Source organism: Plectropomus leopardus, chromosome 23 (genome assembly GCF_026936395.1).
Source record: "Plectropomus leopardus strain MGB_pleo_1.0 chromosome 23, ASM2693639v1, whole genome shotgun sequence".
NCBI classification, from domain to species: Eukaryota; Metazoa; Chordata; class Actinopteri; order Perciformes; family Serranidae; genus Plectropomus; species Plectropomus leopardus.
The window spans coordinates 17,903,309-17,928,804 of record NC_142198.1 but is presented as its reverse complement, the minus strand read 5'-3'; the positions used below and the strand labels follow the sequence as shown (position 1 = coordinate 17,928,804).

The 25,496-nt window shown below is 36.9% G+C and overlaps 9 long non-coding RNA genes across 9 annotated transcripts; 3 read left to right on the top strand and 6 right to left on the bottom strand.

Moving 5' to 3' along the window:
* The first annotated feature begins 4,577 nt into the window (after nucleotides 1-4,577).
* Nucleotides 4,578-5,224, top strand: LOC148185719 (uncharacterized). Its single transcript, XR_015775644.1, has 3 exons — nucleotides 4,578-4,621; nucleotides 4,729-4,804; nucleotides 5,009-5,224. It is a non-coding gene; the product is annotated as an uncharacterized LOC148185719 (long non-coding RNA).
* Nucleotides 5,225-6,450: 1,226 nt separating this feature from the next.
* LOC148185718 (uncharacterized) lies at nucleotides 6,451-7,168 on the top strand. The gene is made up of 3 exons (XR_015775797.1): nucleotides 6,451-6,502; nucleotides 6,613-6,697; nucleotides 6,906-7,168. It is a non-coding gene; the product is annotated as an uncharacterized LOC148185718 (long non-coding RNA).
* Nucleotides 7,169-8,814: 1,646 nt separating this feature from the next.
* Nucleotides 8,815-9,631, bottom strand: LOC148185717 (uncharacterized). The gene is made up of 3 exons (XR_015775639.1): nucleotides 9,465-9,631; nucleotides 9,247-9,319; nucleotides 8,815-9,023 (listed from the first exon to the last, which is right to left on the bottom strand). It is a non-coding gene; the product is annotated as an uncharacterized LOC148185717 (long non-coding RNA).
* Nucleotides 9,632-11,692: 2,061 nt separating this feature from the next.
* Nucleotides 11,693-12,367, top strand: LOC148185716 (uncharacterized). Its single transcript, XR_015775643.1, has 3 exons — nucleotides 11,693-11,732; nucleotides 11,846-11,918; nucleotides 12,138-12,367. It is a non-coding gene; the product is annotated as an uncharacterized LOC148185716 (long non-coding RNA).
* Nucleotides 12,368-14,125: 1,758 nt separating this feature from the next.
* Nucleotides 14,126-14,802, bottom strand: LOC148185715 (uncharacterized). Its single transcript, XR_015775613.1, has 3 exons — nucleotides 14,762-14,802; nucleotides 14,565-14,649; nucleotides 14,126-14,369 (listed from the first exon to the last, which is right to left on the bottom strand). It is a non-coding gene; the product is annotated as an uncharacterized LOC148185715 (long non-coding RNA).
* Nucleotides 14,803-16,448: 1,646 nt separating this feature from the next.
* LOC148185714 (uncharacterized) lies at nucleotides 16,449-17,139 on the bottom strand. Its single transcript, XR_015775611.1, has 3 exons — nucleotides 17,090-17,139; nucleotides 16,893-16,977; nucleotides 16,449-16,697 (listed from the first exon to the last, which is right to left on the bottom strand). It is a non-coding gene; the product is annotated as an uncharacterized LOC148185714 (long non-coding RNA).
* Nucleotides 17,140-18,811: 1,672 nt separating this feature from the next.
* Nucleotides 18,812-19,501, bottom strand: LOC148185713 (uncharacterized). Its single transcript, XR_015775602.1, has 3 exons — nucleotides 19,468-19,501; nucleotides 19,267-19,351; nucleotides 18,812-19,026 (listed from the first exon to the last, which is right to left on the bottom strand). It is a non-coding gene; the product is annotated as an uncharacterized LOC148185713 (long non-coding RNA).
* A 1,654-nt stretch (nucleotides 19,502-21,155) lies between these two features.
* Nucleotides 21,156-21,847, bottom strand: LOC148185712 (uncharacterized). The gene is made up of 3 exons (XR_015775607.1): nucleotides 21,803-21,847; nucleotides 21,603-21,687; nucleotides 21,156-21,402 (listed from the first exon to the last, which is right to left on the bottom strand). It is a non-coding gene; the product is annotated as an uncharacterized LOC148185712 (long non-coding RNA).
* A 1,126-nt stretch (nucleotides 21,848-22,973) lies between these two features.
* Nucleotides 22,974-23,786, bottom strand: LOC148185711 (uncharacterized). The gene is made up of 3 exons (XR_015775624.1): nucleotides 23,753-23,786; nucleotides 23,573-23,645; nucleotides 22,974-23,335 (listed from the first exon to the last, which is right to left on the bottom strand). It is a non-coding gene; the product is annotated as an uncharacterized LOC148185711 (long non-coding RNA).
* Between the last annotated feature and the right edge of the window lie 1,710 nt (nucleotides 23,787-25,496).

Genomic DNA, 25,496 nt, shown 5'->3' with positions numbered 1-25,496 from the left:
AGTCCGGCACTGATGAAGATGAGCTGCTCATGAGTGCCGTCCTCGAAGATGCACTGTCAGAGTCCAACACAGATGTAGATGAGCTTCTTACAAATGCCGATCTTGAAGATGCACTGTCAGAGTCCAACACTGATGAAGATGAGCATCTCACAAGTGCCGATCTTGAAGATGCACTATCGGAGTCCAACACTGACGTAGATGAGCTGCTTACGAGCAATGCTTTCCAAGATGCAGTGTCCAAGTACATTGATGATGCAGTAGAATTTCTCAAGAGTGACGATTTTAAAGATGCAGTTTCCAAGTATGGCACCGACATAGATGAGCTTCTCAAGAGCGATGACTTCAAAAATGCAGTGTCTGAGTTCAGCACTTACTTAGATGCAGTGCTCAAGGAGGAGAATGGGTCCAAGACACACTCTTCATGATCGGAAAGGTGAGAATCCTTCAACACATTGTTCCTGTATGTCACAAGTATACATAATGTCCTCTCATATTGCAGAAATATGTTGTCATATTATGTGATGTGTATATGATTACAACACATATATCCTGAATAGTCTAACAGGATATGTAGATACGCGTAATGAATAATTGAATTAATGTATTTGTACCAAAAAAGCAAACAGAGATGACAAGGCATATAAAAAGCACAAAGCTCAGTGATCACCGTATCGTGTCCTCTAAAGATTATTTGGTTATTTAATGTTTACTTTTATAGGGACAAGTATATTAAATGCGACCACAAAAAAATGGTACACACAGAGCCATCTGTGATATATTTATTAAATTTTCTGTAGTCATAATAAACACTTGTCCTTTGAGCAACATCTGTTCATCTGCTCAGGTGTTACTGAAGACGAATCATTACCCAGAGTAACTAATGATTTAATATAAGGTAACAACATAAGGAAACTTTATTTTCTTAAAAAATGTACAGGGGCAAAAAAAAAAAATCTTAGATTTTGTATGCTATATATTTATGTGCATCTCTATCTTCTCCACCTCCACAGGTCTCCAACAAAGCACCTGCTCAACAGCAACACGGGTTTTGTCATGATCGCCAGACTATTTAAAATAAAACCAACTGGGAGTTGTCTTACAATAATGGTATCAAGTTATTTTGCACTCTATGCTGTAAAACCAGCTGTCCTACAGTACAGTTTACAGTTGAAGTGGATGTAAAACCTGTGACAACATGAAATTACTGGTTTGTCTCAATTTCAACATTTGCATTTTTTTGTGCTTTTTTCTCTTTGTATGTACCCTGAATATTTACTTCTGTTCAAAACCCTTTTTTGTGCAATTGCTGTATTTTGATTCCAGAAATGCTGAAATTAAACCAAGTATTATCGCAAAAGCTGTCTGAAATATAATTTTTATTTTTTAAAATGTTGATATTTCATAATCATTTTTACTATGTTGATGTTTGATTGAGTGTAAATGGTTGGATGGATATCTAGAACGCAGGCTAACTGGTTCCACACTGCAATTCAAGAACAATCCTGTTTATTGTTGGAGCTCATGGTTAAAAGTATAAAAATTATGTCAGAAAAATAGAAGGCTTAATTAAAGTAGTTGTTTTTAAATCAGCATGTTTGGCCACTTGCCAAAAAGGAAAATGATTGCCCATTAACTAACTCAGTCTCATTAAAATATCCTAAAATATCAATCTGGAACTCTAATCAATAATAAAAATTAAACTATAGTATACTAAGCATTTAAGTAGTTGATATTGAAGGATTTTGGAGTTCTTTACGAAAGCAGTTTGGCAAATAATTCACTCTTTCGCAGTCATTCACTGTTATGCAACATTAAATAGGCAGAATGTTTATTTCCAAAGTGTTTATTGATAACATAATTAAGCAAAAATACACAATATATCTACATACAATTATACCTATACCTGCATCGCACAATTAAAGAGGTGTGAGCAGCATGACATGTAACACGTCAGCTTCTAGTGTGACAGACACGTTGGCAGTGCTTTAGTAACAATGGTATAACATGGCAATAAAATAATCTACCATCTCTGTTATATGGCATCTGGGACTGTCCTCTGCTTGGAGGGTTAGGAGCTTCCAATCTCATTGATTAACTTCTTTGTGGACATTTACACCTCTTCTTTGAGTTAGCCACTAATGGCTATCAGCTGCTTTCATACCCATCTGATTCATGGTCCCGTCCTGCAGGCTGTACTGTTTATACAGACATCGTTTGAGTGCTAACACCTGTGGCAGCATAAAGGCAAGACAACTCTGTCCCCCATTTGGTGATCATACCTTATATACAAAATGGCAAGGTGGCATGATGGCATGATACTAGGGTTCCCTCTCTGCATGTCTAGTTGTTTGTGAAAGCTAAATTAGAGTATAAATGTGCACGATCTGTTTAGGGCAGTGGCGCTGGGTTCGACATAAAGGATAGTTAGTTTTCATGGAAAACCTTATGTCAGTGAGATGTAAACTAGTTTCAACTAATTGTGCCGAAGCAGCTAATGTTGACATTATCCTATTGGCCTCACTCAGGCATGCTGCTTTTGTCGGCAGGTGCTCGTCTGCTGGGCTGAGTCTGGCTTTGTGATGCAGTCTTTGCTTTGTTCTGTTCTGATTGTGCAGATTGGAGGAAGCAGTCGCTCAGTTCATTCTGGTCCTTTTGCAATTTAATCGCATGAAAGGAAAAAAAATAAAAAAGGCCCCTAGTGTGTAAAGGCCTTTTGCATTTTGAGCACTTTGTTTCAATCATGTCAGTAGAGTTCATTATGTAGATATAATTAATCACTTCAAATATGTTTTTATGCCTTTTTATTGAGTTATTAAACATCATTAGCAATCAAAGAGTAATACGTTATTTCAGGAGCACACTGCACCCTCCACTTCTGCATTCTGAAACCAGCTGTTTGCTGAGTTGGTCAGTTAATCAGCAAACGTACCAGAGCCTCAGGGTATTAGCGAAATTAGAGTAGAAGTTAAAATGCAAATATTTGAAAAACAAGTTTTTTTTTAGTTTATTTGTAATTGTTCCAACTGAAAACAAGAGAAGCCCACTAAGGAAAAAGTCTGAGGCTACTGGAGGAGAAGCAGATATGTAGGGTATCCCACACAGAAGAAGTCAGTGGTCTGGGGGTCCTCCTTCAGGATATTTTGAGCATCAAAGACCTAATTTCCTGTATTCTGGTGAATTTTTATGTACCAATTTATTGTGCAATTTATGCAAAGGTAAATACAAAATTCAGGGGCCAAGTGACAATTCAAAATATAATGGAATATAAAGCAATGGGGCTGCCAAATATTGTGTATTGCATTCAATTATTTATTCTCCTGTAGATCAACTTTTTTCATGAAATGTTATCTCTGCTGAGTAAACACACCAGGAGGCTTGATTTACTCTTCAGTCTTCTTTTTTGCATTTTGTTTGGAGAAGTAACCTCTTTAAATATGTATGTGGCAGCTATTCACATCAATGACACATTAATTCATGTCAATCCATTCATATATCCCTGGATTTTGATAGCTCATATGCCCTATTGTCTGCTGTGCATTACGTTACATTACTATTGTTACCTTGTGCATTCAGACTGTCTGACAGACACACAGCCCCATTTGGGGATGCGACAAAGTTTAGGAAAGTGGCTTTACACTAGTGTATATCGGAGGTTGAAACTAAGCTTGAACAAAGAGCAAGAGCAAGGGCAGCTGACTGCACAGTCGGCATCTTGCATTGCAATTAAAAAGAGGTGGACACAGGTAGACGCATGCGTTGGCCAAGGCACTGGAGGCACTGGAGCACACAGTTTTATAGTAAATGATGAAAAGGTGCTTGCAAGCCTTGTCTTACAAGGGAAAGCCTTGATGAAAAAAAAAAAAGCTTCACGATGGTTGTAAGTTTAAAAATTGTAAAAATGTACACATAGGACTAAACTGACATTAAAATGCAGATATACATAACCATCCCTAAGAACACCTTAATGCCCCCCTATTAAAAAAATACTGTTTCCAGCCAGTTTCCATATAGAGAGATATCTGTTTTCGAATCGGCCACCGCAGTTCTACACACTTGCAAAATGAGAGAATTTTCAGTTCAGCAACCTCACCACTAGATATCCCTGAATCCCACACACTGCACCTTTAAATGTGCTTTGAAGTGAAAATATTAAAACAAAAGCTAAAAAAATCAATGTCAGAAACCTACCAGTGCTTTCACTGAACGACCTCCAAACACATTGTACACCTTATCCTTTTTTAACTTTCGTGAATTACATTAGAATACAAAAAAAGTTTTCAGTTGATCCTTGGTATTACTGTAGGTCTCTACCTTACATCATAAGCCTTGGAGCATTGTTTGTCATATACTACTAAGGGTCAGTCATAGACCATTTAATGGCCCCTCCCCCTCATGGTCTTGGGCCGAAGTCATCTGTACCCTTTGACCTGGGACCTGATGGGAGGCCTTCCTTGAAGCATTGTTTGTCAAACATGGGAACTTTTCATTGGATGGTCTTGTCACAGTCTGCAAACATGTTTAGGTCAAAAGGGTATATATCTGAGGTGCATTGGTCAGACAGTCAGAATACTCCTGTTTCGTGTTGAAGTCATTTGGACCTGAGAGCTCCTGCAAACTCAAGGTGAGTTCAGTACCTTTAGTTCACTTCTTACACCAACCAAATAGTCATCTACTTAATACTTGGACTGTTTGGCAGTATTTGTATAAGGTTTTGATGATTTCTTTCAGAAAATGAAGATCCAAATTTTGCTGCTGGCCCTTGCTTTTGTGGCTGTGAGCTATGTAGCTCAAGCAAAAGAAAAAGGTAATTAGATGACCATTTATGATGTAATAAATTCAGAATATTTGAAGTAATGTGATATGTGCACAACATGTATCATGCATTGATGCATTGCCATAATTCTTTGTCTATGTTGGGTTTCAATATCTTGAGCAATTCTTTACAGAAAATAATTTGAATACCTGTTCTCTATTAATTGATGCATTCACATCTTTCTAACTCCTACAGGTGATGATGATGAGGCTGAAATTGCTGCTGCAGTTGACCAGATCAAAGCTGACGATATCGTTGTAAATGACGCAGATGTCGCTGACATCAGTGACAAAGATGCAGCTGAAGCTGAACATGCAGCGGATTCAATTACTGAAAAGGACCTCAACTAAACACCTGATTTACAGCAACATGGTTATCGTCACGATTGCCAAACTATTTACAATGAAACCAACTGAGGCATTGTCTTACAGCAATGGGATCAAATAAAAACCTATGACAACATGCCACACAGGTTTGTCTCCATTTCAATATTTGCATTTTTTTGTGCTTTTTGCTTTTTTCTGTGTGTACCCAAAACATTTACTCATACCTTTCAAAACCCTTTTCTTTTTGAATCTCAATTGCTTTATTATTTCATCTTTATTACTTTCCTCATCATAAATGAAGGACTAGCACTAAGCTGGTTCTACACTGCAATACAAGAACAGTACTGTTTCTGTATTTCCACGCAGCTTAAGTTTCATTATTTAAGAATGATCTGTGTAGCCATGAAGGTAATATTAAGACCCCCTTTTATAGGATTTAAGTTTTAAAAGGATTCAGCTTAAAACATTTAAATTTCAGTCTTTGGCAGTGTTTTGAAATAAACCATAGAACTAACTCATTTGGAAAGGCTGCTAGAGGTGAAAAAGTCTGCCAACGATAGCTCTCTGATATCAGACTTATTTCAAAACTTGCTCTGAATTTCGCCGGTAAATCTTCCACTGCTGTCACTGTAAACTATGTGAGTGCATTGCAACAACAGTAAAGTTGCTAAGTCTGAAGACTTGGGTGTGATCAACAAATGATAGAAAGATGCAGAATACTTGCCTTTGAATATTTGGCACCAAAAATATTCATACAAGCAACAATGCAAATTTGGGAAAGTTGCAACACTTTTTCAAAAGATGGTTTGAGAAGATTTGTGCCTGCTCATTTTTCAAAAAAACATGATGGATTCATCCAGTGACGATGCCCTTGTCCTCATCCTCCTAACTTGACAAAATAATACATTTTTGGGTATGTCTCATTTAACAAGTTTGAAAAAGAGTTAATATGCTTAATGCAAGAGTGAAAACTCTACCATGCCCAGTTCCAGAAATATTTTAAGATTCATATAGTAATTTATAATATCAAAATACTTTTTCGTATTATTTAAGTTGCTGAGAAACACAATCAGCAGGTCTGCTATTGTCATTCAGCACATGATCAGTTGATGCCTTTATTTGTGTAAAAGAAAACACAAGGGTTCAGTTGACCGTTTGTGTTACAATGTGCCTACTACATCATGCCTTGGAGCATTGTTTGTCATAGACTAGCAAACCCTGGAAACGTTTTATTGGATGCTGTTGTCACAGTACACAAACATGCTGAAGTCAAAAGGGTATATATTTGAGGTCCATCAGACAGTCAGAATATTCCTGTTTCAAGCTGAAGTTGTTTGGACCTGAGAGCTCCTACAAACTCAAGGTAAGACCAATACTTTTACATCACTGATTACTCAAACCCATCAGAGTTTGTTACTAAGTATTTATACCATTTGATACTATTTTTGTAAATTTTGATAATTTTTTCCCCAGAAAATGAAGATCCAAATTTTGTTGCTGGCCGTTGCTTTCGTGGCTGTGATCAGTGCAGCACAGGCACAAAAGGGTGCTCCAAAAGGTAAAGTTAACTACATGTTTATAACTGATGTGACATTTTTCGTAATATTTTAAGTAACGTGGTATGTACAAAACATGTCTTATGCATTTATGCAATGCCATAACTCTGTATATACTGTGGATTTCGATGTCTTGCATGTTACTTAAAATCCTTTTTTCCATGTTCTTTATGGACAATAACTGCAATTATGTCTTTCTTACACCTGCAGGAAATGATGACGCTGCAGTTGATGCTGCCCTTGCCAAGGTCTCAATCGATGATATTGTTATCACTGATAAAGATGTGGCTAGCCTGAGTGACAAAGAAAAGGCTGATCTCCAAAAGGCAGTGGCTTCCATTTCTGATAAGGACCTCAACTAAACACCTGATCTACAACAACATGTTCATTGTCATGATCGCCAAAGTGTTCACAATGTGACCAACTTAGGCATTGTCTTACAGTAGTGAGATCAAATAAAAGCTTTTGACAACATACAATACAAGTTTGTCTTCATTTCAATGTTAGCTTTTTTAATGCATATTTTACTTTTTCTGTGTAAATCCCAAACATTTACCAATACATTTCAAAACAATATTTTTCTGAATGCTAATGACTTTTTTATTGTATCTTAGTTACCATCCCTGCCATAACTATAGGACTAGCACTAGCTATTTTTGAATGCAATACGAGAACAAGAGTGTGTCTGTATCTCCATCCAGCTTTAGCTTTAAACCACTTCTACAGGTTCAAGTTTTAAAAGGATTTAGATTAAGAAGTCTGTCTTTGACAGTGTTTTGGAACAAATCATAGAACTAGCTAATTAAGAAAGGTTGCTACAGCTGAAAAAGTCTGCCAGTACTAGTTCTCTGGTGTCATATTCATTTCAAAACTTACTCTGAATTTTGATGGTGAATCTTTCACTGTTGTCACTGTGAAGTATACAACAGTATGGCAAAGCAGCAGTAACTGAGGTGGACGGTGCTAAGTGAACTTTTAGTTGCCAAGTCTTAAGACTTTGGGTGTGACAAACAAACGACACAAAGATGTAGAATACTTGTCTTTGAATGTTTGGCACCAACGTTATTCTTAACGGCAACTGTGAATTTGTGAAAGTTGCAACACTTGTTCAAAAGACGTTTCGAGAAGGTATTCTCAGAAAAACATGATGGATTAAACACCATCCAGTGATGATGACCTTGTCCTCTTTCTCCTTACTCAACAAAGAATACATTTTAGGTACATATCATTTAACCAGTTTGAGAGAAAGAGCAGAAACAATCAGATAGGGAGGGTCTGATTCCCCATATCACCAGAACACGGCAAGGTGATGCTACTGACTAAGCAGCCCTTAGTGTCCACAATCATTACTGAAGCTTGGGTCACAGAGGGTTGCCGCCATGTTGGGTTTGGTTTATGTAACAAGACCACCACAGGTGCACATAATCCCACTTGGGTCCGATCAGCCGAATGGTTCAGAGCCCACCCGGGTCGCGAGAGCAGTCGAGCCGTAGGACCACCAGCGCCACAGGAGACACATTGTGACACCAACTGAATCCTTGTGTTTTCTTTTACTCTTACTCACTCATTTTAATACTGATGAGTTGTACAACATGTTTGGAAGTCCCTCATTGAAAGCATTGCTAGACTCCTTGCTTTAATTGTATGGCTAGGCTTTTATTTTATTTAGTTCTAAACTCAAAATAATATAATCATCTAAGTCTGTTTGTTTCAAACACTATCAAAGACTGACTTTTTATGTATAAAGCTGAATCCTTTTAAAACTTAAACCCTGTCCAAAGAGGTCTTAAATATTACCTTTATGGCTACGTAGATCATGCTAAAATACTACAACTAAAGCTGCATGGAAATACAGAGACAGTATTGTTTTTGCACTTCAGTGTAGAACCAGTTAGTGCTACTCCTATATTTTTGAAAAGGAATTTAATAAAGATCCAACAATAAAGTTACTTAGATAAAGAAGAAGGTGTTTTGAAATGTATTGATAAATGTTTGGGGTACACACAGAAAAAGTAGAAAGCACAAAAAATGTTAACAATGAAGTGGAGACAAATCTGTATCACATGTTGTCAAAAGCTTTTATTTGATTCCATTACAGTAAGACAATGCCTCAGTTGGTTTTATTATAAATAGTTTGGCGATGATGATGATAACCATGTTGCTGTAGCTCGGGTGTTTAGTTGAGGTCCTTTTCAGTAATAGAATCCAGTGCATGTTCAGCTTCAGCTGCATCTTTGTCACTGATGTCAGCCACATCTGCGTCATCTATAACAATATCATCAATGTTGATGTGGTCAACTGCAGCAGCAATTTCAGCATCCTCATCATCTGTAGGAGTTAGAAAGACATGTAACTGAGTCCAATTACAAAGACAAGTATTCAAGTTATCATCTATGAAGAACTCAGAGAGTTTTGTGATTTTAAGTAAAAAATTCACAAGACACTGAAACCCAACATATACACACAGTTATTGCATTGCATCAGTACAGAAGATATATTGGGCACATACCACATTATGAAACTATCACATCAAATATGACCATTGAGTTACCTTTCTTTGATGGTGCTGCACTGATCACAACCACAAAAGCAAGGGCCAACAGCAAAATCTGGGTCTTCATTTTCTGAAAGTAAATAAAAACATAATTACATTTAAAAATTATTTATTTTTTAAATTAAAAAAATACATTAATACTATCAAATGGTCTGAGTATAGTAACTGACTTTGTTGAATTTGTGGAGGGAGTGAAATAAAGGTACTGGACTCACCTTGAGTTTGAAGGAGCTCTCAGGTCCAAATGACTTCAACTCGAGACAGGAGTATTCTGACCAACTGACCGATGGTCCTCAAATATATACCCTTTTGACCTGAGTATGTTTGCAGACTGTGAGGAGAGCATCCAATGAAAAGTTTCTACAGTTTGCTACTCAAAGACAAACAATGCTCCAAGCTAGGCCTGCCATCAGGGGGTTAAAAGGGTACAGATGACCTCAGCCCAAGGCCAAGAGGGGGAAGGTCTATCATTGACCCTAAGTAGTCTCTAACAAATTATTCTCCAAGGCTTATGGTGTAATTTAGAGACCCACTGTGACACCATAGATCAACTAGTGACTTCTGCTGTATTTCACCTTTATTCACTGATGTTAAATACTGATCAGGTGCATAATATGTTTGGAAGGCCCCCAGTGAATACATTGGTAGGCTCCCAACATTGATTGTACTGCTGCGTTTTGATATTTGTTTAATTCAAAATATATTTAAATGTCAAGTGTGTGGCATTCAGTGGTGAGGTTACACAGCAGAAACATCCATTGTTAAAACATGAACATGTAGAAACAGAAATCCATCTCGACTCAGTGTTTAATTTATCCATATTGAGCTATTATGAAACAATATGGCGGACTGTGGGAAAGAGGACCAGCTCTGTATGTCTTTATCGTTATCGTTTATGTTATAGCACAACAACTCTTGATTCAGGTGATTTTACCCTGTTGAAACCATAGTTATGAGTATTAAATTCAAATTCTGTAAGTTGTAACTGTAACTGTTTCTACAGCATTTGGTGCAACTACCACTACTAATGTGTCCTGACTGTTTTGCAAATATTTGTTTTTCAGCACAAACTCTAATCTAGCTAATAACCTGAGGCTTGGGTGAGTTTGCTTATTAACTGACCAACTAAGAAATCAACTGGTTTCTAAAGGGTGTGGGAGCTGCAGTCATTAATTATGTCATATCTTGAATTTTACTTACCTGATTAAAACAAAATGATAACCACGCTAAAGATGTTGTGCAACCTCACAGCTTGATGCCACTGACTGCCTCGCACTAGGCCTTTAAATATAGTGACAACTGCACAATTATTAAAAGCATGGCTGTACAATCAATGTCGGGAGCCTACCAGTGCTTCCACTAAGGGACTTCCAAATATATTGTACACCTGATAAGTACTTAACATCAGTGAATAAAATTGAAATTTGCCTGATCCTGTCACAATCGGTCCCTACATTACATCATAAGCTTGGAAGAAGTACTGCATTGAACTGAATACAGGATGACCGTGACTACAGAACGACTCCTGTTTATTTTTATTTTTATTTTTATTTTTATTTTTATTTTTATTTTAAATAAAAGCCTGTATACGATAATCCCTATTGTAAAGGAATGACTTTTGGTAGACCTATTTACATACCATAACAGTAAAACAAACTTTGGTGTGTTTTTCATTTTGTTTTTCAGTCATATATTCAGAAGCAAAACCACGCACCCACATCTAGTCTAAACTTGGAGCAGGTGCTGACCCAAAGATGATGTGAATAGTAAAAAGGCAAAAAATGGCTTGCATTCTGCAGGGCTCCCGTTATATCTTATTAAATGCACCAAAGTGACGTTTCGAGCACAACTGCGCTGATGAAGTCAGTCTGATGCATATAATAAGATGACTGGAGCCCTGCAGTGTGCAAGCCATTTTTTTGCCTTTTTACTTTTAAATCATATATTCACTCCTGTCACTCTCATGGAAGCAGCTGATTTGCGGTTTTCTTTGACAGTTAGCGTTTTTCAGACCACTTTGTTGACGACAGTCACCATATTTATCTATCAGGCCTCCTAACACTGTTGTCAGTCAGTTTTGCTTGACAGCTGCAGTCATGAGGGGCACATTCATTACTGGTACTAGACTCCGAAAATAGGACAGCCTCACTTTTTCAGATATATTCAGAGGGAAAAAAACATCTTTTATTTCGGTCATTACGGTATTTTTCATAGACTACGTAGGGTCAGTCATAGACCTTTTAATGGCCCCTCCCCCTCTTGGCCTCGGGCCGAGGTCATCTGTACCCTTTGACCCCCCTGTGGCACGCCTGCCTTGGAGCATTGTTTGTCATAGACTCGCAAAATTTTCATTGGATGTTCTCTTCACAGTCTGCAAACAGTCTTAGGTCAAAAGGGTATATATTTGAGGTGCATCAGTCAGACAATCAGAAAACTGTTTCGAGTTAAAGTTGTTTGGACCTGAGAGCTCCTTCAAACTCAAGGTGAGTCCAGTACCTTTATTTTTACTCTTTACACAAACCCAACAGAGTCAGTCACTATACTCAGAATGTTTGACAGTATTTTTTTTTTTCTAAATTTTTCTGATTTCTTTCAGAAAATGAAGACCCAGATTTTGCTGTTGGCCCTTGCTTTTGTGGTTGTGATCAGCGCAGCACCACCAAAGAAAGGTAACTCAATGGTCATATTTAATGTGATAGTTTCATAATGTGGTATGTGCCCAATGTCTTCTGTATTGATGCAATGCAATAACTGTGTGTATATGTTGGGTTTCAGTGTCTTGTGAATTTTTTACTTAAAATCACAAAACTCAGAGTTCTTCACAGATGATAACTTGAATACTTGTCTTTGTAATTGGACTCAGTTACATGTCTTTCTAACTCCTACAGATGATGAGGATGCTGAAATTGCTGCTGCAGTTGACCACATCAACATTGATGATATTGTTATAGATGACGCAGATGTGGCTGACATCAGCGACAAAGATGCAGCTGAAGCTGAACATGCACTGGATTCTATTACTGAAAAGGACCTCAACTAAACACCCGAGCTACAGCAACATGGTTATCATCATCACCGCCAAACCGTTTACAAAACAACCAACTGAGGCACTGTCTTACAGTAATGGGATCAAATAAAAGCCTTTGACAACATGCCTTACAAGCTTGTCTCCATTTCAAGGGTAGCATTTTTTTGGTGCTTTTTACTTTTTCTGTGTAAACCCCAAACATTTCTAAATACATTTTACAACATTTTAAACACTGAATCTTATTTACTTTATTATTGTATTTTTATTAATTTCCCTATCATCAATATAGGACTAGCACTAACTGGTTCAATAATGTTTCTTTTTTTCCATGCAGCTTTAGCTCAAGAATTTTAGCATGAACTACATAGCCATTAAAATAATATTTAAGTCTCTCTTTTATAGGGTTAAAGTTTTCAAAGGATATAGCTTCAAACATAAAAATACTTTTGACAACAGCGTTTTGAAACATAGAATTGGCTTATTTGAAAAGGTTGCTACAGCTGTAAAAGTCTGCCAGCAGTAGCTCTCTGGATGTAAACTCATTGCAAAACTTACTCTGAAAATTGATGTTAAATCTTCCACTGCTATAAAAGTATGGTGCAACAACAGTATGTCATAACAGCAATAACAAAGGAGGACAAGGCTTAGCAAACTTTCAGGTGCCGATCAATGCACAGCCACAGGAAGGAACATAGCAACACTACAACCAAGACACAGGCGCAGCCACACACAGGATCACAGCACCAGCACAACCATGACCATGATCCAAGCTGAGCTGCAATCAGGAACACAAAATCTCAAGACCTCACTGAGGGAATATCTTCACATTTGGCACAAATGTCACTTAAATTATGAGATTTTTGTCCGTCCGTCTTTTTCTCATGAATGAAATACCTCAAGAAGGCCTTGGGGGAATTTCCTTAAATCTGGCTCAAACATCCACCTCGCCTAAACAGTGAACTGTTTAGATTTTGGTGGTTAAAGTGTAAGGTCACTGTGACCTCACAAAACAGGTTCATTGCTAGATATCAAGAACTAATATGCTAATTATTCACGAATTTCACACAAATGTCAAACCGGATAAAAACATGAAGTGATAAGATAAGATGAAGTGATAACTTGTAACATCCCAATATTCTTGCCATTATTCAGGAACAGAAGTGGAGATGTTTGGTCAGATATTGAATTGGTGACACTTATCTTGGGTTCCCACCTTGAAACTGTGCTTATTATATTCTATAGATCTTCTATGGTGGTGGGTTCTTTGCAGCAATATACACTTTTTAAGCACTGTCAGCTATCTTGGCTACATATAAGTCTGAACGGACATGGATGTAAACTGCAACTGCAAACTGACTGGTTCATGTAGGCATACAATGTTGAGCCAGCAATTCCACTTTAAGTAAATTTTTTGAAACTTGTTTTCGTCATGAGCACTTTCACAGAAAATCTGAACATGAGAGTCACAAATTTGCATCTTTTCCAGTATGAATAGGTCTAGTGCCAAAGAAAGGAAAGTAAGTATAAAATTTCCTAAGCCCTGTCCTCCATAGTTACTGTTGCTATGTACAGATTTGATTAGAAGTATACTAATGTTACTGTCTTCATGGGAATCACTAAAACTGGGTTTGTAATATCAAAAGAATATAATTTACACTTCACCAGACACATTTTGCAGTATCATTTGGGTTAATTTCAGCACGTATGAAATCAAAATGCAGTAATAATACAGAAAAAGGGTTTTGAAATGTAGCAGTAAATGTTTGGGATACACACACAAAAAGTAAAAAGCACAAAAAAGTAAAAATTGAAATGGACTTGAAACTTGTTTTGTATGCTGAGAAAGGTTTTTATTTGGTTCCATTACTGAAATACAGTGCCTTTCATTGTAAATTCATTGATGATCATGATAATAACCATCGTTGCTGTAGATCAGGTGTTTAGTTGAGGTCCTTATCAGAAATGGAAGCCACTGCCTTTTGGAGATCAGCCTTTTCTTTGTCACTCAGGCTAGCCACATCTTTATCTGTGATAACAATGTCTTTGAGTGAGACCTTGGCAAGGGCAGCATCAATGGCAGCGTCATCATTTCCTGTAGGAGTAAGAAAGACATAATTGCATCCATTAAGAGCAGACAGGTATTCAAATTGTTGTCTGTTGTTGAAACCCAACATATTTACAGAATTATGGCACTGCACCAATGCATAACACATGTTGTGCCCATACAACATTACTTGAAATATTATGAAAAGTGTCACATCAGATATAATCATGTAGTTAACTTTACCTTTTGCAGCACCCTTTTGTGCCTGTGCTGCACTGATCACAGCCACAAAAGCAACAGCCAGCAACAAAATTTGGATCTTCATTTTCTGAACAACAAAAAATCATAAATATTAAAAAAAAAATACTTTCAAGTGTTTAAGAAGTTAGGAACTTACTTTTGCGTTTGAGTAAAGAGTGATATCAAGGTACGAGTCTTACCTTGAGTTTGTAGGAGCTCTCAGGTCCAAACGACTTCAACTTGAGACAGGAGTATTCTGACTCTCTGACTGATGAACCTCAATTATATACCCTTTTGAACCAGGTTTTTTGTGTACTGTAACAAGAGCATCCAATGAAAATTTTCCAGAGTTTGCTGATCTATGACAAACAATGCTCCAGGACATAATGATGAAATGCAAAGACACATTGTAATACCAAAGACTAAACAACTGTATGTTAATACACATTTGTTTACTCATGTTAAATGTGACCAGGTGTACAGGATGTTTGGAAGTCCTGTAGTCAAAGTATTGCTAGGCTCCTGACATCGATTGCACAGCTGTGGTTTTAATAATTTTTCAGTTCTAAACATATTCAAAGGTCCAGGAAGTACGAGTCCCTGGCATCCACTAATGACGTTGCACAACTGAAACTTCTCCCATCACTGTTAAAACTTGAAAATATATAAACAGAAATGGACCTATCTAGCCCCAGTGTTTTATTTGTCCATGATGGGCTACTATAGAACAGCGCTGTGGGAAAAGGGACCTGCTCTGTATGTGGATGCAAACTTAACAAAAACACAACAATTCTTGATTCAGGGGATTTACACCAAGAAAATGTAGCTTAGCTCATCAGTAGGTCATGGCTGCTGATGAGTCTGGACAGACGTGGATGTAAACTGTAACTGCAAGTTGACTGGTTTGTGGCGGCATATCATATTGAGGCAGTGATTCTTCTTTATTAATAGTATTAATTTGTAAGTCAATGTACTTTATTCAAACTTTTTTAACAGGTACTTTCACAGTGAATGTGAATATGACACTGCAAAAAAGGTATGTAATTGTCTTTATTAATCATGTGTCGCAACTGTCACAAATTTGCATCATTGCCAGTATGAATAGGTTTTATGCCAAATACTTGCAGGAAAGTGTTACACATTTTCGGGTCATTTGTTTGTCACGCTCCTATCCTTTAGACTTGCCAACTTAAAAAAAAATTGCTTAGTCCTGTCCTCCTTAGTTACTGTTGCCATGCCATACTGATGTGGCAGGGCACGTACATAGTTTAAAGTGACAACAGGCCTAAGCTGCATCAAAACACAGAAATCTCATTGTTCTTGTATTGCAGTGTAAAACCAGTTAGTGCTTGCCTATTTTTATGTTAGGAAACATAATTTAGCATCCAAAAGTTTACACTCTAATAAAAAAGATGTTTGGGCTGCTTTGCTTTGTCTAACATGTGTAGGTATTTTCAAAAAGGGTGTATCACTTCCAATTAAACAAGAGAAAGGGCTATTTGGATGAGAGCTTCCTGATGTGCTTGGCAAACATAACTCTAAATCCCTGTTTGGGAAAATTAAACATAAGTACCTGTATAGCATCACTTGTAGCCCTTAATAGAGCCAGTATGTCTGGGTTTGATTAAGTACACAAATGTGACCGTCTTAATATGAAAACTGACTCTGAAATATCAAATTTCAAAAGAATATAACTTAAACTTCACAGGACAACTTTTTCAATACCATTAAGGTTAATTTCAGCATTTATGGAGTAAAAATACGGTAAAGACACAGAAAAAGGGGTTTTGAAATGTATAAATAAATGTTTGGGATACACACAGAAATAGTAAATTGTACAAAAATGGTTAAAAATGAAAAGGAAACAAATTTGTTGTGCATGCTGAGAAAGGTTTTTATTTAGCAACATTACTGAAATACAGTGCCTTTTATTGTAAATAGTTTGGCGATCATGGTGATAACCACGTTGCTGTAGATCAGGTGTTTAGTTGAGGTCCTTATCAGAAATGGAAGCCACTGCTTTTTGGAGATCAGCCTTTTCTTTGTCACTCAGGCTAGCCACATCTTTATCTGTGATAACAATGTCCTTGAGTGAGACCTTGGCAAGCGCAGCATCAATGGCAGCGTCATCATTTCCTGTGAAAGTAAGAAAGACATAATTGCACCAATTAAGAGCAGACAGGTATTCAAATTGTTGTCTGTTGTTGAAACCCAACATATTTACAGAATTATGGCACTGCACCAATGCATAACACATGTTGTGCCCATACAACATTACTTGAAATATTATGAAAAGTGTCACATCAGATATAATCATGTAGTTAACTTTACCTTTTGCAGCACCCTTTTGTGCCTGTGCTGCACTGATCACAGCCACGAAAGCAACAGCCAGCAACAAAATTTGGATCTTCATTTTCTGAACAACAAAAAATCATAAATATTAAAAAAAAAATACTTTCAAGTGTTTAAGAAGTTAGGAACTTACTTTTGCGTTTGAGTAAAGAGTGATATCAAGGTACGAGTCTTACCTTGAGTTTGTAGGAGCTCTCAGGTCCAAACGACTTCAACTTGAGACAGGAGTATTCTGACTGTCTGACTGATGAACCTCAATTATATACCCTTTTGAACCAGGTTTTCTGTGTACTGTAACAAGAGCATCCAATGAAAATTTTCCAGAGTTTGCTGATCTATGACAAACAATGCTCCAGGACATAATGATGAAATGCAAAGACACATTGTAATACCAAAGACTAAACAACTGTATGTTAATACACATTTGTTTACCCATGTTAAATGTGACCAGGTGTACAGGATGTTTGGAAGTCCTTTAGTCAAAGTATTGCTAGGCTCCTGACATCGATTGCACAGCTGTGGTTTTAATAATTTTTCAGTTCTAAACATATTCAAAGGTCCAGGAAGTACGAGTCCCTGGCATCCACTAATGACGTTGCACAACTGAAACTTCTCCCATCACTGTTAAAACTTGAAAATATATAAACAGAAATGGACCTATCTAGCCCCAGTGTTTTATTTGTCCATGATGGGCTACTATAGAACAGCGCTGTGGGAAAAGGGACCTGCTCTGTATGCGGATGCAAACTTAACAAAAACACAACAATTCTTGATTCAGGGGATTTTACACCAAGAAAATGTAGCTTAGCTCATCAGTAGGTCATGGCTGCTGATGAGTCTGGACAGACGTGGAAGTAAACTGTAACTGCAAGTTGACTGGTTTGCGGCGGCATATCATATTGAGGCAGTGATTCTTCTTTATTAATAGTATTAATTTGTAAGTCAATGTACTTTATTCAAACTTTTTTAATAGGTACTTTCACAGTGAATGTGAATATGACACTGCAAAAAAGGTATGTAATTGTCTTTATTAATCATGGGTCGCAACTGTCACAAATTTGCATCATTGCCAGTATGAATAGGTTTTATGCCAAATACTTGCAGGAAAGTGTTACACATTTTCGGGTCATTTGTTTGTCACGCTCCTATCCTTTAGACTTGCCAACTGAAAAAAAAATTGCTTAGTCCTGTCCTCCTTAGTTACTGTTGCCATGCCATACTGATGTGGCAGAGCACGTACATAGTTTAAAGTGACAACAGGCCTAAGCTGCATCAAAATACAGAAATCCCATTGTTATTGTATTGCAGTGTAAAACCAGTTAGTGCTTGCCTATTTTTATGTTAGGAAACATAATTTAGCATCCAAAAGTTTACACTCTAATAAAAAAGATGTTTGGGCTGCTTTGCTTTGTCTAACATGTGTAGGTATTTTCAAAAAGGGCGTATCACTTCCAGTTAAACAAGAGAAAGGGCTATTTGGATGAGAGCTTCCTGATGTGCTTGGCAAACATAACTCTAAATCCCTGTTTGGGAAAATTAAACGTAAGTACCTGTATAGCATCACTTGTAGCCCTTAATAGAGCCAGCATGTCTGGGTTTGATTAAGTACACAAATGTGACCGTCTTAATATGAAAACTGACTCTTATATATCAAATTTCAAAAGAATATAACTTAAACTTCACAGGACAACTTTTTCAATACCATTAAGGTTAATTTCAGCATTTATGGAGTTAAAATATGGTAAAGACACAGAAAAAGGGGTTTTGAAATGTATAAATAAATGTTTGGGATACACACAGAAAAAGTAAAAAGCACAAAAATGGTTAAAATTAAAAAGGAAACAAATTTGTTTTGCATGCTGAGAAAGGTTTTTATTTAGCAACATTACTGAAATACAGTGCCTTTTATTGTAAATAGTTTGGCGATCATGGTGATAACCACGTTGCTGTAGATCAGGTGTTTAGTTGAGGTCCTTATCAGAAATGGAAGCCACTGCCTTTTGGAGATCAGCCTTTTCTTTGTCACTCAGGCTAGCCACATCTTTATCTGTGATAACAATGTCCTTGAGTGAGACCTTGGCAAGGGCAGCATCAATGGCAGCATCATCATTTCCTGTGAAAGTAAGAAAGACATGTAATGGCATCCATTAAAAATAAGACAGATATTCATATTATTGTCCATAAAGAACTTGATGAGTTTTGTGATTCTAAGAAACATGCAAGACATTGAAACCCAACATATTTACAGAATTATGGCACTGCACCAATGCATAACACATGTTGTGCCCATACAACATTACTTGAAATATTATGAAAAGTGTCACATCTGATATAATCATGTAGTTAACTTTACCTTTTGCAGCACCCTTTTGTGCCTGTGCTGCACTGATCACAGCCACGAAAGCAACAGCCAGCAACAAAATTTGGATCTTCATTTTCTGAACAACAAAAAATCATAGAAAATTAAAGAAATGCTATCTACTATGGTTTTTGAGTATTTAGCAACTGGCTTTTTGGGTTTAAGTGAGGAGTGATGTAAAGGTACTGGACTCACCTTGAGTTTGTAGGAGCTCTCAGGTCCAAACGACTTCAGCTTGAGACAGGAGTATTCTGACTGTCTGACTGATGAACCTCAATTATATACCCTTTTGAACCAGGTTTTTTTGTGTACTGTAACAAGAGCATCCAATGAAAATTTTCCAGAGTTTGCTGATCTATGACAAACAATGCTCCAGGACATAATGATGAAATGCAAAGACACATTGTAATACCAAAGACTAAACAACTGTATGTTAATACACATTTGTTTACCCATGTTAAATGTGACCAGGTGTACAGGATGTTTGGAAGTCCCTCAGTGAAAGCATTGCTAGGCTCCTGACATCGATTGCACAGCTGTGGTTTTAATAATTTTTCAGTTCTAAACATATTCAAAGGTCCAGGAAGTACGAGTCCCTGGCATCCACTAATGACATTGCACAACTGAAACTTCTCCCATCACTGTTAAAACTTGAAAATATATAAACAGAAATGGACCTATCTAGCCCCAGTGTTTTATTTGTCCATGATGGGCTACTATAGAACAGCGCTGTGGGAAAAGGGACCTGCTCTGTATGTGGATGCAAACTTCACAAAAACACAACAATTCTTGATTCAGGGGATTTACACCAAGAAAATGTAGCTTAGCTCATCAGTAGGTCATGGCTGCTGATGAGTCTGGACAGACGTGGAAGTAAACTGTAACTGCAAGTTGACTGGTTTGCGGCGGCATATCATATTGAGGCAGAGATTCTACTTTATTAATAGTATTAATTTGTAAGTCAATGTACTTTATTCAAACTTTTTTAACAGGTACTTTCACAGTGAATGTGAATATGACACTGCAAAAAAGGTATGTAATTGTCTTTATTAATCATGTGTCGCAACTGTCACAAATTTGCATCACTGCCAGTATGAATAGGTTTTATGCCAAATACTTGCAGGAAAGTGTTACACATTTTCGGGTCATTTGTTTGTCACGCTCCTATCCTTTAGACTTGCCAACTGAAAAAAAAATTGCTTAGTCCTGTCCTCCTTAGTTACTGTTGCCATGCCGTCCTGATGTGGCAGAGCACGTACATAGTTTAAAGTGACAACAGGCCTAAGCTGCATCAAAATACAGAAATCCCATTGTTATTGTATTGCAGTGTAAAACCAGTTAGTGCTTGCCTATTTTTATGTTAGGAAACATAATTTAGCATCCAAAAGTTTACACTCTAATAAAAAAGATGTTTGGGCTGCTTTGCTTTGTCTAACGTGTAGGTATTTTCAAAAAGGGTGTATCACTTCCAGTTAAACAAGAGAAAGGGCTATTTGGATGAGAGCTTCCTGATGTGCTTGGCAAACATAACTCTAAATCCCTGTTTGGGAAAATTAAACGTAAGTACCTGTATAGCATCACTTGTAGCCCTTAATAGAGCCAGTATGTCTGGGTTTGATTAAGTACACAAATGTGACCGTCTTAATATGAAAACTGACTCTTATATATCAAATTTCAAAAGAATATAACTTAAACTTCACAGGACAACTTTTTCAATACCATTAAGGTTAATTTCAGCATTTATGGAGTAAAAATATGGTAAAGACACAGAAAAAGGGGTTTTGAAATGTATAAATAAATGTTTGGGATACACACAGAAAAAGTAAAAAGCACAAAAATGGTTAAAATTAAAAAGGAAACAAATTTGTTGTGCATGCTGAGAAAGGTTTTTATTTAGCAACATTACTGAAATACAGTGCCTTTTATTGTAAATAGTTTGGCGATCATGGTGATAACCACGCTGCTGTAGATCAGGTGTTTAGTTGAGGTCCTTATCAGAAATGGAAGCCACTGCTTTTTGGAGATCAGCCTTTTCTTTGTCACTCAGGCTAGCCACATCTTTATCTGTGATAACAATGTCTTTGAGTGAGACCTTGGCAAGGGCAGCATCAATGGCAGCATCATCATTTCCTGTGAAAGTAAGAAAGACATGTAATGGCATCCATTAAAAATAAGACAGATATTCATATTATTGTCCATAAAGAACTTGATGAGTTTTGTGATTCTAAGTAACTTGCAAGACATTGAAACCCAACATATTTACAGAGTTATGGCACTGCACCAATGCATAACACGTGTCACATCAGATATAATCATGTAGTTAACTTTACCTTTTGCAGCGCCCTTTTGTGCCTGTGCTGCACTGATCACAGCCACGAAAGCAACGGCCAGCAACAAAATTTGGATCTTCATTTTCTGAACAACAAAAAATCATAAATATTAAAGAAATGCTATCTACTATGGTTTTTGAGTATTTAGCAACTGGCTTTTTGGGTTTAAGTGAGGAGTGATGTAAAGGTACTGGACTCACCTTGAGTTTGTAGGAGCTCTCAGGTCCAAACGACTTCAACTTGAGACAGGAGTATTCTGACTGTCTGACTGATGAACCTCAATTATATACCCTTTTGAACCAGGTTTTTTTGTGTACTGTAACAAGAGCATCCAATGAAAATTTTCCAGAGTTTGCTGATCTATGACAAACAATGCTCCAGGACATAATGATGAAATGCAAAGACACATTGTAATACCAAGGACTAAACAACTGTATGTCAATACACATTTGTTTACTCATGTTAAATGTGACCAGGTGTACAGGATGTTTGGAAGTCCTTTAGTGAAAGCATAGGTAGGCTCCTGACATCCAACAATGACACCACACAAATGAAACTTCTCCCATCACAGTGAAAATTTGAAAATGTGTAACCAGAAACAGACCTATCTAGCCCCAGTGTTTTATTTGTCCATACTGGGCTACTATAGAACAGCATGGCGGACTCTGTGAAAGAGGACCTGCTCTGTATTTGGATATAAACAGCTCATTCAAACATAATAACAACACAATAATTCTTGATTCAGGTAATTTTGCACTAATGAAAACATAGTTTAGTAGTTCCTCAAATTAGGCACAAATATCCACTTGAACTCAACGATGATCTGATTAGATTTTGGTGGTCAAATGTCAAGGTCGGTGTAACCTTGCATCCATCTAATTTTTGGGAAAGCTATATTTCAAGGTGTTATTTTCACATTTGGCACATATGTCCACCCAAACTCAGCAATGAACAGATTAAATGTTGGTATTTAAAGGTGATGGTCACTCTGACCTTGCCTGAGTCTTATTCTCATGAGCGTGATTTTTCAAAGAGGCCTTTAAGGAATTTACTCAAATTTGGCAACTGGACCACAAGATTTTGGTGGTTCAGGTTGAGGTCACTATGCCCTCACAAACTGTGTTTTTAGCCATAATTTAAGAATTTATACCCTAATTATGACAAACAAGTATGAAATGATAAAGTTATGAAATGTATATCCAAAAGGTTAAAATTCAACTCAACTGTGACATCATAATGTTCTGCAAAAACACTTTTCTGGCCGTTATTCGACACCATAAGATGTTTGGTTAGATTCTGCATTGGTGACACTAAACTTTAACGCCCACCTCTCCCACTTTTTTAATTAGAATACAACAATGATGTGGAAAATGGGTTTTTAAATGTGTTGATAAATGTTTGGGTTAAGTAAAATGCACTAAAATTGCTAATACCAAAACAAAGACGAACTTGCATTGCATGCTGTCAGAGGCTTTTATTAGATCCCATTATTGTAAAAACAAAAAAGAAGCCTCAGTTGGTTTCATTGAAAAAAGTCTGGTGATCATGTCGATGACCATGTTGCTGTAGATCAGGTGTTTAGTTGAGGTCCTTTTCAGTGATAGAATCGGCTGCATGTTCAGCTTCAGCTGCATCTTTGTCGCTGATGTCAGCCACATCTGCATCATCTACAACAATATCGTCAGCTTTGATGTGGTCAGCTGCAGCAGCAATTTCAGCCTCATCATCATCACCTGTAAGAGTTAGAAAGACATGTGATTCCATCCAATAATGAATGACAGATATTCAAATTATTGTCCATAAAGAAAGCATTTAGTTTTGTTACTTTATTTAAAAATTGCACAAAATATTAAAACCCAACCCATGTACAGAGTTATGGTCATATATGTGTCAGTGCATAAGACATGTGCATATATCAAATTACTTCAAATATTATGAAACTATCACATCAAATATGATCATCAAGTTACCTTTTTGTGCTTGAGCTACATAGCTCACAGCCACAAAAGCAAGGGCCAGCAGCAAAAGTTGGATCTTCATTTTCTGAAAGAAATCATAAAAAAAAATTAAAAATACTATCAAATGGTCAGAGTACAGTAACTGACTCTGTTGGGTTTGTGTAAGGGGTGAAATAAAGATACGGGACTCACCTTTAGTTTGTAGGAGCTCTCAGGTCCAAACGACTTCAACTCGAAACAGGAGTATTCTGACTGTCTGACCAATGCTCCTCAAATATATACCCTTTTGACCAAAGTATGTTTGCAGACTGTGAGGAGAACATCCAATGAAAAGTTTCTACAGTTTGCTTGTCAATGACAAACAATGCTCCAAGGCAGGACCACCATCGGGGGGGTCAAAGGTTATCGATGATCTCAGCCCAAGAGGGGGAGGGAACATAAAAAGGTCTATGATTGACCCTTAAATGGGATCAATCGTTGTACCTGATCCCAGGTACAACGATTTACTAACTGACTTATATCACTGTCAATACTAGTTATATGCATTTATATAATAAATTAATGTATTATCATTAAACGCATTTTAGCTTGTCATCTGATCCTCCAAACCCCCTCAATTATTGTAAAATGGTCCGCTCCATCTTCCAGCGCAGGTTAGGTAAACAGAACACATGCACTGCTAATGGAAAGACGTGACATGAACAGCAGCCTGGCTAGCCAAGTCAAAAAATGAAACGAGCCAAACAGGTGACAGGTGAGGCTAAAGGTGAGAACCTGCTGTAGTGGGTCCGATTTTAATATTACAGTAAGACTCAAGTATTATATTAAACTATAGGCCTAAAACATCCTTTGGAACCAAGCATGTCATGCTATGTTGTCGGGAAGGGTAACGCTACAAAATTATGTAGAAATTTGTTAATAAAAAAAGAGCCAATGCCCATTTCTAAAACAATGTATTTGGATATTTCAGCAAAATAGAGTATAAACAGTCAGAATAAATAGGGTATGACTGGAAAAGTTTTAGTTGAAAACATTGGGCTTACTATTTTAGTTACACCATTTCAGTTCTTGAACTGTTCACCCATGATTTGATCTTATGATTTAACGCCTTGCATGAATTACTTCAGTCAATTAATGTTTGATTTTATTTCTCTGATTGTTCATTGGAGGGCATTTTTCAGCCCAGGACACACATGTGACTATCTCTCTATTAATACAGAATATTTACCAAAAACTGTGGAAATATGATTAACTGAATTATGGTCTGCCATTTTTTTAATATATTTATGGTACAGCCAGAAGTTTTCTGACTTAAAGATGCTCAAAAACTTGTTTTTTTCAAATATTTGTTTTTCAACTCACACTCTCATTGGCTAATAACCTGAGGCTCGGGTAAATTTGCTGCTTAACTGACCAACTCAGAAAGCAGCTGTTGTCCAATAAAGGCGTGGAAGCTACAGTGTGCTTCTGGAATAATTTATGACTTTTGGATTGCTAATAAAGATTACTAATGCGATGTATATTTTTTTAAAAAGTGATTTTTCATATCCATATTTCAAATTTTATTGACCTGATTGAAACAATAGTGTTCAGCACACAATATGCTAAAGACGCTGATGAACTTTTATCTGTTACCATCATCTTTTTGACCTTTATTTAGGTAAATACAGTCCAAAAATGAGATATTATACTTAGATGTTCTTTTGTTTGTTTGTTTTGTTTTGTAAGTATTCATTCATTCAGACGTTGATGCCTGCAACAGGTCCCCAAAGGTTTGGACAGTAGTGTGTTTACCAATGTTTTTTTTTATTTTTATATTTGATATATTAGTAAAGTTGCTGACCAGTTTGGGGAATATGTTGTTGTATTTTGTGCTTTTTATGTTGTTGCTTTTTTTTAATTACTTATTAGTTGTGTTATTCCAGGAGCACACTGC